At 44.5% G+C, this 13815-nt stretch overlaps 1 protein-coding gene across 1 annotated transcript in view; it reads left to right on the forward strand.

Moving 5' to 3' along the window:
* SGPL1 (sphingosine-1-phosphate lyase 1) overlaps positions 1–13815 on the forward strand; it is a 1851476-nt gene that overhangs the window by 1541654 nt on the left and 296007 nt on the right. The gene's annotated exons all lie outside the window — the stretch shown is intronic.

Below are 13815 nucleotides of genomic sequence, written 5' to 3' on the forward strand. Positions count from 1 at the left end.
TCCTAGCTCACTGACTGCCAGCTATTCCTTAACCCCCAGGAAGGAAGCTACTTTTTTTCAACCAAAAAACTGCACTACTGATCTAAACCTTTTCAAAATTCACTCTGTTGACAATACCACTGTTGAAATAGTCCACCACACCAAGCTGATAGGTGTTGTCATAGATGACCATCTACGGTTTGATCTCCATGTTCAACGAAATATAAAAAAAAAATCTGAACGCTGTATAGAAAGAAACACTCCCTAAACTCTTCAACTAAAGTTACCCTTGCCAAAACTTTCCATCCCTGTTTTATGGCGCATCTCAAAGCTCCACTATGTCCAAAATGGAACAGTGCTATAAGAAAGTGGCCAGGTTTGACACCAACTGTAAAACTAGAACAGCTAAACTGACTAGAATTCCCCAGCCACCTACTACACATCCAACTGCTTGCACTCCACAAGTTGGTCTACAACCCCCAGCTTGCCCAGTTCTAAATAACACCATCAAACCTTACATCCCGAACAGAACACTTATGTCTGCAGACAAAGACCTTCTTGCTATCTCAAAACCCTCTAAGACAACTGGACTAAGCTTATACTCCCACAATGTTGCAAAAGTATGGAACTTGATTCCACTACTTGTAAGAACTACTGCTAACCTACCTGCAATTAAAACTATACTAAAACAACACTTGAATAACTCTTGGCTTTGTTTATGTACTGATCCAGGCTAATCTTTTCCCCTGACCAGGCTAATTTCACCATCACTCTTTCTCTCTCCATCTCTCCTATGATTCCTCCCTCCTCTCCATTCCTCCTTCCTTGGCTCCTCCTACCTTCCTATTACTTCTCCTACCCAGGCTCCTCCTGCCTCAGTACTTCTCCTACCTAGGCTTCTATCTCCCAGTACTCCCTCTTTACTGTCCCTATCCTAATGGCCTCCACAACTTACAATGTACCTATTACTTGTATGTTTTGTAATATTTTACTTCTTACTTAGAAAGTGTTGTGTTTTCTGCTTAGAAAAATGTCTACTCATGTCCTTATCACAGTGTACCTATTACTTATAGTTCTTGAAATATTATTTTTTTTCTTTTTTTTTTTTTGCCTGTAAAATTTGTACATTGCAGACTGTAACTGGAGCTTTTCTGCCCAGGCCTGTGCTGAAAATAGGTCCTTCTGACCCAGTTGGACCATCCTGGTAAACAAATGTCAAATAAATAAAATATAATAAAAGGTGTCTTTCTCATTAGGCCACTGAGTAAGCTCTTTCCACATTCTTGGGACCATAATGTTCTGGAAAAAATATACTCAACCTCTTTTTGAACTGCAACCTTTCTGTGCTTTGTAATTCTCTACTTGGAAGACAGTTTTGTGGGTGGCTGTTACTTCTGACAAGAGGGTCTCTGACCTCCAGGCTCTAATGGCTGTTCCCCCTTTTTTGATTTTTCACAGGGATAGTTTCTCTTCACACCAGTCTGTTATGTCCAAAGTGGACAACGACTTTTCCATAAATCAGTCCAGTCACCTTCCTTCTTTTTTCTCTTCACCTTAGAATTCTGGTGACAGGATTCTTCATGATTAATATTTGCATAGATAGCACAGATATTATCTAGGTAAAACTAAAGATGTTAGAAAATTTGAGCAGCTGTTGTTTCTTTTCATCCAAGAAATTATGTTTGGCTGTTTCTAAGCAAACTATCTCCTCTTGAATTTCTAAGGCTATTTCTTTTTATTCTTTTCATGGGTAACAGTTTTCTTCTTCTTCTGTTCATGTCCAGTCCTCTTCTGGTGCTTTTTTCAAAAGACTGGATGCTAGATCCATTTTGGAAGTTGCCACTTGGGCTTCTGTACATACTTTTACTTGACACTACAAGTTGGATGAAGTGTCTAGGGCCAAGGCCATGCTTTATTGTTTCTTGGAGGGTTCTTTGGTTGTTTCCTTCTCCCATCTTTTACAGTAGGCTTTGTACTTTCCCTTTAGCATGGAATATTGTAACAGTGATAAGGAAGGACTTAGTACAGTTGTGCAAGAACTTACCATAACAGTAGCTGTCCAACTTTTCACTGTTGCAGTATTCTGTCCCTCTCTCCCTCCCCCATCCTGGGCTTCATTTTATTGCCTTCTAGCTGAAGGATCCTTATGTCTTCCCTTTTTGGATGCACATGCTTTTTCTTTTGTTCCTGTTGAGTTGCTGTGTTTCTCCTGAGGCAGTTTAGTTCTGAGGATTAGGTATCCATATGCCACATCTGCACCTTATGTCCTGGACGTTGGACATATGTTTGATGTATGGTGTCTGGAAGGGCCTAAAGCTTTGGTATGCTAGCTGGATATATGGCTGTCCTCAGTAGGATATCCCTTTAGTAAGGAATACTGCAACAGTGAAAAGTAGGATATCTGTGGTTATAGTAAGATGTTCTTCATGTTTCATTGTTGCAGTCCTCACTTGTGGGATTTCCCGCCATGGAAGCCCTTGGCCAGCCTGACTACCACAGAAGAATCTCCCTCCTCCAACAGGCAATGGATGCCCTGATTGACATCGGTACATTCGGTTATAAGGGGAGTCAGATGATGTCATGATTGCCATTCTTTCTTGCCGTAAGGCAAGCCTGAAGTAGAGATTCAGTCTGTCTGCACCAAAGAAAAGACTTCAGAAAACTAAGTACCTCGGTAGGGAACCTTTCTGTATTTTTTGACTAATGTCAGAGAAAACCAATGATTGTCTCCGTTGTGGTAAACAGATTCCACACCAAGACTTCCCTTCTTTTTGTGTAACTTGCTTGGTCCCAGATCATGACATTCCAAACTGTTGTTTCTGCGCCCGATTCAATTCTAGAACTGTTAGATGTAGGGCTGAGATTTTAGCTATGCACCTCAGTGAATTGTCAGGTCATTTGCATTCTATGGCATCCACCAGCCAATCTGAAACCAATATTCCTAAGCGTAAAAGGGAGATGGAAAAACGCCCCAGCCTTAGGACCTTGGACAATGCCTGCTCCTTGACGACCAGTCCTCCCAGGCTTATTATTGCTGAAGAAGGTAAGGTACTTTCACAGTTCCCTTCCATGACGGAGGTGGTGGAGCAGGCCTGTATCAAGACCCATTCGGAGTCTGATATGCCGTTAGGTCCCTTGACATCTGCCCAAGCCTTAGGACTCTGTCCATTGGTTGGGTCCAGGACTGCTCTGCAGGTCTTGGCTTCCAATGACCGTAGCACAACCAGTGTTGCACGGTGCAAGACCTTGACATCGATCACTCTTCTGAGGGAGACTGGTGTCCATGCTTCAGATGTCGCCAGGCCTAAACCTAGAGCTTCTCTTAGGAAAGTGGCTTCCTCTCATTCTAGCCAAGGCCTACCAGCTCCCACTCACAGGTTTGTCAGCAGGACCTTGTGAGATTGGCAGAGAACCTTATTTCCATTGTTAGAGGCAGGCAACCCCCTTCTGAATCCTCCAAAGGAAAAAGAAAAAAAGATCCCCTCCTAGAAGTCCTTTCTGATCCCTTTGAGTCAGATGAAGATTCTGGCCAGGTGGATTCTGTTTTTGAAGAGGGCCCCTTCGTGGCATCCTTTGAAGGCTCAGACTCTGAGGAGACTCTGGTTTCTGCTTCCCCTCCTGAGGATTTATCCTTTGGGGAAACACTGCACACTTTGAGAGAACATTTCCGTTGGTAATCCCTGGATTACCCTCAGTCCAAGAAAAGGATAGGGGATTTTTCAACTTCCCAGAACATAACCCCCTCACCATCCTTTCTGTTTTGGAGGTTGTGGATGATGTCTTTCAGAGCTCTTCCTTGAAGCCAGACTCCCTACCTCCTACCCCCTAGAAAAGTTGGCAGATTTTATAGGGTTTTGGATTCTCCTAAGCATCTCTTTAAGAATACTACAGCTGGCCCAGATATCATGACCCCTAGGCCCAAAGGAGCCAGAGCTAGCTCCTCCAGAAACCCTTTACTCACAGATAAAGAAAGCAGGGCCCTAGATAGATTTGGCAAAATAAATTTACGCATGGGTCACCTTATCTATGAGGGCATTAAACTGGCAGTTCCACATGATGAAATATCAGGAGGCTTTACTGGATCAGATGATATAGAAGCTTATGACTTTAGAGAACAAGAGCTCTCTAAGGAGTTACTGGATCTTTGCAATTCCAGCTCCCAGGTTGCAAAACATTCCCTCCACTGTGGGTGTGATGCTGTGGAAGCCGCCAGCAGGGCTGCGGCTGCAGGCTCTGTAATTAGGAGACAAGCATGGCTGGGGAACATTCCCTCCCAGAGCATGTCATATCAAACCTCTTGGATGTCCCCTTGGACAAGGAATTCCTTTTATGGCCCCAAAGCAGAAGCTGTGCCTAAAAAAAATGGAAGAAAAAGCCAAGTCTATGCAGCCTGTTAAAGAGTTTCTGCAGGTGCAACCCCCTCGTTTCAGCAGAAACTATCCTAAGCATTGGTCCTTTTCCTCCCAGTCTAAAACTAGGAAAAGAAAGCCACATAGGGAATGGAGCTAGAGACAGCACCAAAGACCCAGGCAATGGCATTCAGAAACCTCTAAGTCAGGGAGTTCCAGACCACAGGCTCTTGGCAGGGAACAACCATGACTCATCTGTGGAAGTTCCCCCGCCCTTCCCTCACCTCCCTTACCCTCTCTTTCCCAGACTTGGAGGAAGGCTGGCATTATTCCAAGGGAATTGGTCCCTCATTACTTCAGACCAGTGGGTACTAACCATTATTTTAAAGGGATACACAGTCAAATTCAAGCAGCCCTTGAAGCCATCGTGCTTCACAGACATTCCCTCAAACTAAAGGGCAGAGGCTGTTTCCCAAATAGAAATGCTATGTGCCCAGGGCTCAGTGGAAGTTGTCCCAGAACATCAAAAAGGAAGGGGGTTTCTAGTTCCTAGGAAGGGGAAGGCACATGGTGGCCTGTATTGGACCTGTTTGCCCTCAACCAATTCCTTCTGGTCCCAAAGTTCAAGACGTTGACCCTTCAAAAAGTCTTATCCATGATTTCTCCAGATGCCTTCATGGTTAAGATCTGAAGGACACATACCTGCATATTCCCATAGAGGAATCTCACAGGAGTTTCAGAGTAGGTACCAGGCACTGTCACTTTTGTGCTCTACCCTTTGGTTTGTCTACAGCTTCCAGGGTCTTCACAAAAATGCTTAGCCTTCTGCAGAACAAAGAGGGTGCAAATTTACCACTGTCTGGATAATTGCCTTACCCAGGCGACAAGCTTGACAAAACTCAACTTAAGACTTAGTGTTTACCCAGAACCTCTTAAACTCTCTGGGGTTCACCATAAATCATCAAAAATCACAAACAGACTGCTCAACTAGAATTGTTTTCTTAGGGGCCCTACTGCATTCTACACTCCGAAAGGCTTTTTTTGCCTTAGGACAGGGTATCCTTTCTGACTCTGTACTTTCAAAAAATCATGGTCAGGGACTTTCTCACAGCCAGAGAGTACCTCAGGACTCTGGGGTACATGGCCTCTTGCATCCTAATGATTTCCCTGGTTAAGCTACACATGAGAAAACTCCATTGGTACCTCAGAATGTGTGGTGCCAGCATGCATAACCACTCTGTCAAGATCAAACTGATTCCTTGCCTCAAGGAGGAGTTTGCATGGTGGGCCATGGTTTGCTCCTTCATCCCAGGTCTCCACTGCAGAATCCCCTCTCAGGAGCAAACACTGACCACAGACCCCTCAGAGGTAGCCTGGGAAGCACACTTCAACCATTTCCAGATGCAAGGGACGTGAGACCACAAGCTTAGAGACAAACACAAAACTTAAAGCAACTTATGCCAGGCCAAAAGGTCCATTAGCCTTCCGAGAGAAATGGAAACCATGGGTGCTAGTGGTGAAACAGGCAATATCACAGTCATGTGGTACATAAACAAACAGGGGCGAACTCACTGCTTCCCTCTCTGTCAGCTAGCAGTGGATGTTCGGGAAACAGCACACTCCATTGGGTTATACCTTTTGGCACAATATCTGCCAAGTGTGCAAAACCAACTAGCAGACCACCTCAGCAGAAGACTGTTAGTCCCCCACGAGTGGCAACTGCATTGGGAAACCTTTCTCAGCATAACCAAAAAAATGGGTAATTCCTCAAAAAGACCTCTTCAATACCAGGGTAATACTCAGTTGGAATGATTTTGCTCCAGGGACAAAACAAATTCAGCCTGGAAGACAGATGCCTTCTCATTCCAATGGACAGGCGTCTTCATCTATGCCTTCCCCCCAGTCCCTCTGCTCCCCGGGATGCTTTTAAAGATAAGGGAAGTGGGCTAAGGGTGACACTTATAGTCCCAGACTGGCCCAGGCAGCACTGGGTACCCTCTGCTGCTCTGCTTAAGTAGCACGAAACCATGGCAGCTGCCATAGAGATTAGATCTACTGATGCAGAACAAGGGAAACATTGTGCATCCCAACCTGTGGACTCTCACATTATCAGTATGGAAGATACCTTAACATCTTGGAGAGATCCTCCCCTGGACAAACCGGCTCAGGACATCCTTAGAGAGGCCAGAAGGCCTAGCACCAGGAAATCCTGCTTAGCTTAATGGAAGAGATTCTCACATTGGTGTGGACAACATGCTCAGAATCCTCATCTAGCCAAGATCACAGTCATCCTGTCCTGTCTGGCAAGTCTTTTGACAAAGGGCTGTCTTAGTCCTCCATAAAAAATCATGCCTTGGCTGTCTCAGTCCACATCTCTACCAAACACCCTGTCTTTTCTCACCCTCTTATGAAACTATTTCTTAGAGGAGGTGATCCACATCAAGCCACCCAGAAGGCCTCTGGCCCCACCATGTGACCTTAATTTTGTTCTGGAAAAACTTACTCTTCCACCATTTTAACCAGCTGGCTCCGCTGAATTAAATTCTTGACATGGAAACTGCCTTCTTGTTAGCTATCACTTCTGCTATAAATGTTTCTGAACCGAAGGCACTCGTGGCACTGAAGCCTTTCCTCATCTTCCATCCACACAGAGTCTGTCTCAGGCCTAACCCCTCCTTTATGCCCAAGGTGGTGACACAGACACCTCCTTAAGTCAAGCCATGTATCTGTCTACCTTCTTCCTCAAACCACAAAACATAGGAGAAATAGTTATTCAATCCTTGGGTGTGCATATGCAGCTCCTTTACTATCTTGACAGAACAAAGACTTTGAGAAAATCAGACTAGCTGTTTGTGGCCTTTGCCACCAGTTCTGAAGGGAAACCAGTTTACAAACAGATCATTTCTAAATGGGTCTCTCCCTGTATGTCCTTGTGTTACAGCCATCATGGTAAGAAGCCACCTGATGTTGTCAGAACAAACTCCACTAGGGCAACCTCTGCCTCTACTGCCTTCCTAAAAGGGGTACTCATCAAGGACATCCTGGAGGCTGCTACTTGGTCTTCAGTGCATACCTTCACCAAACATTACCACTTATCAGCCTTCTCCAAGTCGAGAGCAGGATTTGCCACTGCCATCCTGCAGGGCATCCTTTGTTTTCCGTAATCTATCTTCCACCCTTCTTCTTAGCTTTGGGAATCGTCCCACAAGTCAGGCCTGCAACAGTGAAACCCAAGGAACATAGTAGAGTTGTGTGTACTTACCATAACTGTAGATGTTCCAGTGTAGTCACTGTTGCACTGTTCTTTCCCTCCCTCCGTTTCCCCCAGCCTACAAGGTAGGCTTGAACAAGCTTCTTCTTTAGTCAGGGGGTTCTTCCTCTTGCCTCTTTCCTTGCTTAGATTTTTTTGTCAAAAGACCCTTGACTCCGACTTCCATCTGGGGGGGGGGGGGGGCTGCTGTAACTTTCAGGGGGTAAGAAAAACTAAGACCATGACGTCTGCTGTCTCCCCTTATACCTGAGTATACTGATGTTAGTCAGGACATCTGCCGGCTGTAGAAGAGGAAGATTTTTCTCTGGTAGTTGAGCTGGCCAAGGGCTTCCACAAAGGAAAATCCCACAAGTTAGGAATGCAACAGTGAATACATTCGAACATCTACATTTATGGTAAGTATACACAACTGTACTATCCTTTTGAAAGATTTTCCTTGTCCTATATTTATTGTTAAACGGTCATGGGTTCTAAAACCTAGTGACATTGTAGACTTGAGATTTGCAGAGAAGTATGTACAGTGAGTTTATACAGCCATATCAGCTTTGTTTGCATAATAAGATAAGAAATCATAATTTAAAAAAAAAAATAAGTCTTGGTCAGAAAAGCCAAGATTTGCTTGAATTTGGTTCCTTTATATACTGCAAAACTCAAGTTTGGCAGCACTTTTATATCATTAGGTCTGTTGTTATCTCTTCTGTCTGTTCCCCAACAGATGGTTTATTGGATCCAGCTAGGATCCGATATTGGCCACTTTCAGACTTTGGATCCGGGCCTCAAGCTCATCCCCTTACCCATAATTCCCTATAGTCAGAAAATTACCTCAGATCTAGTTTGCATTACACCCGATCGCTTGTTCTCAGGCTGAGTGAACACTCAGTGCTTCTTCATTTTGGTGTACTAGTGTTATTTAGCCTTTTCTTTTTATTGTGTAGTTATTTTCCTCCCCTTCTTTCCAGTCTGTTAAGAAAATTCTACATCATCTTTGGCGCATGTTTCCTTATCCCCTTGGATTTATATGATCCATTTTTGATAGGTTGATATTACTATTTTAAACTTTTCAGTGTAATTAGTACCTCTTTGGCTACCATGCTTTGGTGAACAGACAGACTAAATTCGTGCTTAAGGGACTGTTCTCCACCACAGTGAGCAAAGTCTCCCTCCAACATTCTCCTACTTCTTTCGCTTAACCTTCTGGTAAGAAGAATAGAGAGAAAGGTAAGGGTGATAAAAGTACAGGTTAGCCCAGGGAAAAGGAGAAGGAAAAAGTTAAGGAGTCTAAGAAACTGTTGCCAGACTGCTCAAGTTCATCAGGGACTGCCCCAAAGATTCTGAGAACTTCAGATCCTGTTTCATTGCCAGAGCTTATCATCCTTGAATTCAACGCACTGCTCTTGCCAAAATAATGCTTCCCTCTGGAGCCAGTTTTGCCATGGCTCAGATCTCCTTTTCTCCAGGGTAGACCTTTTAACAGGACATCCAGACCCTCTTCCACTGCTTCATCCCTCAGACTGGTTGACTCCTGACTGTGTCTGTGATCCAGTCAGCTACAAATTACTCGGAAGCTGGTAGATCTCAGAACTGAGGCGATGACACTGTTGGCATGGGGCCGGTTTTGACTGTGAAGCTGTTGGAGCCCCCCCCGCAAGTCTTGGTGCTGGACAGCTCAACACTGGTATCGGCTTTGGGAAAAATCTGTGTCAGGGTTCTTGGACCCTGCTGGGGGAGGGGGGGTTCTTGGGTCTTAGTGTCTGCTTCTGCCTTTGAAAGGTTCCTGTCTTGATCTCGGGAGCAAACTTCCCTTACCTGCTTGGATCTACCCCTTTCCCAGTGGTGCTCCTACACATTCTGTCCCATTGGGACAGCCAGCCCCTATCAAAGTCTTGAGACATTTACATTGATGACTCACCATCAGCTTCCGAATCCTCCCCAGACTATCTCACTGGGAAGGTTTGCCAAAAATACTTGAGCAAGAGGAGGCATGTTGAATCCTCTTAGGAGTCTTTAACTGAGCATATTTGTTTTGATGAGGGGAAGATTCCTCCAGATCCCCCTTGAAGACATCTCATTTGGTGAGATCTTAGAACTGCTTAGACAGAAAGTGGGGTGGTCTGACAAAACCCCCCTCCCAGGATGGATCAGTTTTGGAGGCTTTTGAGGCTGGCCCATCTACCTATTGGGTGGTCTCCACCATGGGTGAGATGGTGGATTTGATCTGTGAGTAGGCATGGAAGGAGCTGACAGAAGCTTGACATGTTCTTGATATCCCCTGAGGATTGCCTCTTTTAGAACGGGGGTCCAGCAGTGGATTCCATGCTGGTGGTGGTGGTAATGGCCAAGAACAAGCTAGCTGAGGGAGAGCTCCAATGTCCATTCTCCTAACAGGCAGTCTAGGGTGTTGGACAGATTTGGGAAGAGGGTTTATGCTTCACTAACCTTCACTGTCAGGGCACTGAATTTATTTGGCCCATGTTGCACAATTCCAGATTGATTTGACCAAGGAGATTTTCACATCTCTCTCTCTGGGTCCCTGTATGCAGAGGAGAAGACCTCTATCAACATGCAGTTGGCCATCCCTTCAATCCCTATCAAATGTATCTATGAGCCTTATTTCTAATGCTGCATAGGGCACATGGAGAGCAGCGACATGCGTAGATGCACCTTTGCAACTTTGTGGATCTCTCTAAAATATTCTTTACAAAAAGCCCCCATATGGTGATTCCACCCTTTTTGATCCTAAAGAGAAATAAATGCTGTCCAGAAGTGAACAAGATGGTAAAACCTTGTCTGCCATAGGAATTTGGTTTTGTACCTCCCAAAAGAGCTTCTGCAGGAACCAGAAGGGAGGGAAGAAATGGTGGTTCTGCAAACCCCTAGATTTTGCTCCCAACAATTATGGTGATCCCCCCCCAAGGCAGAGGGGAGGAGCAATAATAATGAATGTCACCCCTGCGGCAGAGGTGGTCTGCAGAACTAAGGCTTTTAGGGTCCCTTCTCAGATAGGTCTTTTCAGTGCTCCTGAATGTTGCCTGATTGCTGCAGTCCCTGCATCCGGTCTGGATATCCACAACTCGAGATGCTAGGATTAAGACAATTACAAGCAGAGGTTACACAGTTCTTTTTCTATCTTATCTCCCTCACTCAAGGAAACTACCCAGTGTACCACCCTCTCAGTAAAAGACAGCAGCCATGGAAGCAAAAAAGCTACTAAACAAATGGGTAATCCAAGAGGTCCTACCAGACCAGCAAGGATCTGGAATTTACTCAAGGCTGTTTTTGGTGCCAAAGAAAAATGGGGACCTAAGGCCAGTTTTGGAACTCAGTCACTTGAACCAATACCTGAAACAGATGAAATTCCAGATGGTCACATTACAAGTCCATCTTACCATTATTGAAGAAAGATGAATGGATGTGCTGGATAGACCTCCAGGATGTTTACTGAAAGATGGACAGATGCTTCAGGAGGTTTCTCCACTTCCAGGTAGGAGCCAGTCACTTCTAGGTCAGAGCCCTGCCCTTTTCAACAAACCACAAGCCCCCCCTTGTATTCGCCAAGTGAGAGCCAGTTGTTGCCACCCATTTCTTGCTCTTGGGGTTCTGAGTGTTCCCATTCTTGAACAGCTGGTTCGTGACTGTCCCCATCAGGAATCTTCTACTCCAAACCAGGGACTCCTTTCTCCATCTTTGCTCATGACTGCGGATAACTGTATACACAGACAAATCCAAGTTTCAGCTAGTTCAAGCAACCAAATTCATTGGAGCTCATCTGAATACAGTGCTGCAGGTAGCCAGACTACAGCAATCCGGGATCCCCAAGTTCATCAACAAGAGGTAGCTGTAGGTTCACATGAAAAGTCATCAGTAAGGTTGATTTTGCATCTTCTCAGCTCAATGGCAGCTTCCATTACCTTGATTTTGCATCTTCTCAGCTCAATGGCAGCTTCCATTACCTTAGTCCTCCTAGTCAGACTTCATATGAGAGTGCTACAATAGACTGTTATCAGTTCAGTGATCATTGAACTGTTATCCCATGAATTTTACAGTGTCTCTCTCAAACAATTTGCAAAGATCATATTCATTGGTGGTTAGAATCTCCAGCTGTGTCTCAGGGCCAGGCCAACATTTCTTCCCTCTGCCCAGGGCCACAACTGTTTCTCAACTTGGGTGGATGAGCACTTTTTGGGGAAGACTGTCCAAGGCACTTCATCTCCTTCAGAGACCAAGCTTCACATCTAGGGTAGTTCGGCTAGTGTTGCAGACTTTCCAGGACTCCTTTTCCAGGGATGTGTTCTCTACCCAGACGGACAATATATTAGTACTCTATTCTGCCGGGGGGGGGGGGTACATTCTTACCTGTTATGTCGAGAGGTAATGAAGGTTTTGCAGTGGATGATGTTCTCTCACTGATTTCTGATAGCAACACACATACTGGGGAAGTCCAGTGTTCTAGCGGACAGGTCTTACCTCCTCCCTCATTCCAACAGTGGCAGATCAGATTTTCAGCCACTGGGACAACTGAGCTGCAGTCTGTCTACTTACCCCAGTACCATCAAATGCAACAGGTTCTTTGCCTTAATCCTCAAGTAGAAGTGATGCCCTGACCCACATTTGGTACCCTGGTCTCCTTTTATGTCTGTCCGGCTCCTCCTCTCATCCCAAAATTTCTTCAGAAAGCAATGTGGAACAAGCCTACAGTGATCCTCATTGGTCCCATCTGGCCTCAATAGATGTGGTTTCTCTTCCTCTAGTCTCATGTGGTTCACCTACTTTGGGTGCTAGACCCTGCTCCAGATCTTCGCTTACTCCTCTGGGAAGCCTAACTCAGACATGGAAGCTCTCATGTTGACCAGATAAGTTCAGACTTTCATCCCAAGTTGTACATATTTTGACCTCTGTACAGAAACCTACTAGGAAGATTTATAAAAGTAAATGGAAAAAATTCTCAATGTGGGCTTCCAGTCTGAATTTGGGTCCCTTTTCAGCCCCTCTACTGTCTATCTTGGACTTCTTTGCTTTTCTTTTTTTCACAGTGGATCTAGTTACTTTACTGTCAAGGTCCAAATAGCTGCTATTTCCAGTTTTTACAATGGTGAGAGTCAATCACCCACTGCTTCCTCGAGATTGTTCAAGCCTTTCTTAAAGGGGTATATTTCTTCTGCAACCTCCCTTTAGAGATCCTGTTTCCCCTTGGGATAATCTGTGGTACTTGACAAGACCCCCTCTTGAACCTGCGGCTACAGTTGATTTGAAATACCTGTTTTAGAAAACCTTGTTTTTAGTGTCAGATACTTCTGCAAGGAGAATGTTGGACCTTTGCATCTTTTCCTCTATAGCTCCCTGTTTGTTTTTTTCCACAAGGATAGAATCACTTTGAGAACAAATCCATCCTTTCTTCCTAAGATGGCTTCTGAATCATCACTTAATCAGTCTAATAATTTCCCCGCCTTTGTTCCTTATTTTACCAATAAAGGAGAGTACATGCTACACCGTCTGGAAGTGCACCATCAACTCAGGTTTTTATCTGCATCATAGTAAGAAGGTCAGAAAAAATGATTAGCCATTTGTTTCCTTTTTCTTAGCTAAATTGGATAAGGGTAATTCTTTGTTTCTGGCTGTCATAATGTATTTACCATGTCAATAAGGAGAAAGGGCTATCCTCACCTTGACCTCCTAAGGCTGCTTCTACTAGGCCTGTAGCTACCTCTACTACCGCTACTACTTTTTTTCTCCAGAATACCAAGTTATGACATTTCTGTTGCAGATGCTTGTTGCAATGTCCATACCTTCATATCTCACTATAAGTTGGATTTAAGGTCCAGTTCTAGTGCTTCCTTTGGTTCGTCTGTCCTCTGGAATATACTTCCTTGAGACTCCCCAAGCCTTATGGTAGCTTGGGACTCTATCCATATCACTGAGGAATGAATGAAAGAGATAACATCAGATACAAAAGTTATTTACTTGCTATAATGATAAGCCTGTGGTGTCTGCTTCTGTCCTTCCTTATCTTCCCTCCCATCCTCCCCCTTACAGTTATTTTTTCCACCTTGCTTCTGCAGTAACTGCACTGACAGCCGCTATGGCTTTTTCATGTGCTCTTCAAGCGCTGGGTCAGGGATTGGTGCAATACTTGTAATGTGTTTTTTTTTTCTTATGATGGTGCTGTTTCAGTCTTGTAGAGTATGGGGTAGTCTTGATCTGAGGTAATTTACTTAACTA

Source organism: Protopterus annectens, chromosome 14.part0 (assembly GCF_019279795.1).
Source record: "Protopterus annectens isolate FY-2018-M chromosome 14.part0, PAN1.0, whole genome shotgun sequence".
In the NCBI taxonomy this organism is placed as follows: Eukaryota; Metazoa; Chordata; order Ceratodontiformes; family Protopteridae; genus Protopterus; species Protopterus annectens.